The 3,444-nt window shown below is 45.5% G+C and overlaps 1 long non-coding RNA gene across 1 annotated transcript; it reads right to left on the bottom strand.

Moving 5' to 3' along the window:
- Positions 1 to 671: 671 nt before the first annotated feature.
- LOC123188624 (uncharacterized) lies at positions 672 to 2,965 on the bottom strand. The gene is made up of 4 exons (XR_006494971.1): positions 2,412 to 2,965; positions 1,855 to 1,976; positions 1,183 to 1,442; positions 672 to 1,104 (listed from the first exon to the last, which is right to left on the bottom strand). It is a non-coding gene; the product is annotated as an uncharacterized lncRNA (long non-coding RNA).
- Between the last annotated feature and the right edge of the window lie 479 nt (positions 2,966 to 3,444).

Below are 3,444 nucleotides of genomic sequence, written 5' to 3'. Positions count from 1 at the left end.
CTCACCACGCCCTACATCTTGGTTACACCTCAGTTGCTAATAAAAATTTCAGCAAACTAAAGAAAGATCAACAAACACAACACATGCATTGTCTGCCCCTCCAGAGAACACTCTTATGTCCCGTTATTTGCATTTAGCAGTACCGACTAAACAAGGGCTGCTCATTGCTGTGACGGGACGGACGGCGAGGAGTTGCACGCTAGTCCGTCGCTTGGTCATGCCCAGACCGCCATGGACACACCGTCGTGGTCACGCTCAAGCAGGAGAATAAACATGCAAAATTTCCATCCCCACATATAGTATATATCAATATTGCATTTTCCCCTATCACATATAGTATATAGTCTAGAACAACATTGCATTTGTTTTATTCGGTAACAAATATGCGGTGGTTTAACCATATATATACTACCAAACCTCCATGAGAGACTGTATCAACACCTTAGCTTACATGGAAACAGAAGATTCCTGCTCCATATACAATGTATAACATAGATTTCAGAAACAGTAACTAGCCAAACTCTGACATTTAAGTTAGAGATGTACTACTTCATTAACTGCAAGATTCCAAGTTACTTGTACTCATAATGTTTCATTACTAGCTATCCAAGTTCAAGTCACATCAGTACTGAAGACATTTACATCTAAATAAAAAACATAGGACCAGTAAATACATACAAAATGTACAAAATTTCTCATGTCACCGATGCACTACAGATGCAGGATACCATTCTTTCTACCAAGATTACAGCCATCTTCCGGCAATACTTTATCATAGATCATGGAGCTCAACAATAGAGTCACAATTCAGAAACAAACTTAGTTTTACGCAAAGTATAATTTTCTCAACCAATTAAACGGCATGCTCACAGAAGTTCACATGCCACTTTTAACATAGAAAACATTGGGTGGGGCAGGCATGATTAAAATTCAGCCAGCAGAATTAGTAGCGGTGCACATGCATAGAATTCTGGCAAGGAACAACACAACACAAATGGACATAGTGAGAAGCCTCTACAACAGCATCTGGACATCCTATGTTCCCATCTTTGTCTCTCGGCTGCAACCTTTTTGGTATTCTTGAAGGACATCTTCTGCTGCGTCCTGCAGGGCATTTGAAATTAGAAGTCAATTCAGAATGGAGTTTTATTGTGACCAAACATGTAAAAGAGGATTCAGTACCTTCTGAATTTTCCTCCTCAACAAAGTAAATGCCCCTGCTATCCAAGTTCAAAATCAATATGAACAATCAGAACCATGGTTGCTTGCCCAAATGAGGCGCTTCCATAGTGGCCTTCTTACATGGGCCAGGGTGCTCCGCGGGGCGCCTCGACGACGGGATGCTAGATCCACCTCGCTAGGACGATGTCTCCCGCCAGCCGCCTCCATGGATATTCGCGAGGGCTGGGTTCGCCCATGGCGCTCCCTCGTACCGGATCGCCCTGCCAAGCGATGGTGTCATATATGACATTGAAGCAACAATACATTGTCTATTACCCCCCCGGTCCAAATTACTTGTCGTAGAAATGGATGTATCTAGAACTAAAATACATCTAGATACATCCATTTCTGCGACGAGTAATTCAGAACGGAGGGAGTAAAAATCTGCATGTGCGGACACAAAAGAAGCGATGGTGTCATATATGACACACTCGAGGCAACAATACATTGTCTATTACAAATCTGATGTGCAGACGCAAAAGAAACGACATAATGCTTAACTACTTTGTAAGATTCATAAGATTAGATGGTGACAACAAAGTTCGGTTTGAAAATCATGAGCTTTACATTAACTTGGGCTCAGCTCAACGCATCCCTATCAATGACTATCCAATAAGGAATGAACAACAATACCTTGTGCTTAATCAGGCACCGAGAATGGAGCAGCCAATGAGATCTGAGAGGAGACATGATGAGCTTGGAAGTATTTGATGGGGGTGTGTGGCGCTGACGTCTTTGCAATAAAGTATCTGGTTCTGTTCATGACAATTCAGGCCAAGTTTATCAAAATGCTACTGGTGCAGCGCAATGGAGCACGTACACATGATTGCCATTAGTGTTATTGAAGAAAACACGAACTGAACTCTAGCCCCATTGTAATGTGTTCCGTGGTATTAATTCAGAATCTGACCTGAACTTGAACTAGCTAATTATTAGTGAACTCGAACTAGTTAATTAGTCCTATTGGCCACTGGCCGATTAAAGTTACTCTCCTTAGTGGACTGAATACTGGTGATTTAATTGAACTAGTCAATTAACCCTATCACTTGCAAAATTTAACGAGTCCCTATCCTGGAACTAGTCAACAACAGATATCCTAGCAATGCTGGAAGGAACCACCAATTAATGGGAAGCACCCACCGATTATAGAATAATAGAAGCAAGACGGTACATGGGAGGCGGGAGTGGACCTGGATGGTGCGGGCGTCGAAGCCGAACTTGACGCCCACGCCGCTTGGAGGATGGCCGACGGTAGGATCGAACGAGTGGACCCTGTTGGAGGTTAGAGAACCTGCGTCTCAATCCCGTCGTCCAGGATCGAACTCGAACGTCAGTCTCATCCCCGAACAAGATCCAACAGGATCCAACAACAGAGTCTGAGTCCCGTTCGGGAGGTTAGAGACTGAGTTTAATACTTCAATCTCCCGCACCTGGATCCAATAGCAGAGGTCCTGATGCCCGCACCTGGAATCATCAAACTCAATCGCCGCTTGGAGGAGGGGTGAACGAGTGGCCGGCGTCTCGGCCGCAGTCAAGGTGACGGTCGTCGACGCCTCACCCCCGTCGATGTTGCGTCGTCCTCGTCACAGTCAACTACTCTATGTTCCAATCGGGGATGGTTATGGCTCCTCGCGCCTGAGACAAGTCAAGGCCGTAATATTACCTCGCACGCACTATAAATTACCGCACAAAACTCAGGGTGCTGCTGCCGTGCCGGTCGTTTAGGTGAGTGTGATTAGGCTGGGGTGAGGAATAAGGGCCAGTTCTTTTGTGCTATGCTGTGGAAATAAGCTCTTATGAAAATAAGTTCAAGATAAGCTCATGTGGAAATAAGCTTCAGAGAATAAGCTAGCTAGTTCTTTTCGATGCCCGTTTGTTCAGCTTATGTGTGGTATGATCAGTGAAAAGTCTATAATGCCCTTGAAGTATATTGTTGTTCACATTAAACAATATTGTGCTATTGTTTTCATCATTTTTCTGCCTATATGAACAAATATATAATGCTTTGAACATTATGGCGTCCGCGGCCGGAGTTGAGCACCCGCCGGATCGATCTGGAGTAACTGGTAGGAGACCGGGGTGGCAGGGGTACCCCCGAGGGAGGAGCAACGGCGGGGGATGGGGGCCTACCCGCCGTCCATGGGCTCGCCCGAGGGAGGAGCAGCAGCAGAGGAGCAGGGCACCGGCGGCGGCGGCTAGCTGGGAAACCTAGCGGCAACGGCA

This window comes from Triticum aestivum, chromosome 2A (genome assembly GCF_018294505.1).
Source record: "Triticum aestivum cultivar Chinese Spring chromosome 2A, IWGSC CS RefSeq v2.1, whole genome shotgun sequence".
Taxonomy (NCBI): Eukaryota; Viridiplantae; Streptophyta; class Magnoliopsida; order Poales; family Poaceae; genus Triticum; species Triticum aestivum.
This window is presented reverse-complemented; position numbering and strand designations above follow the sequence as displayed.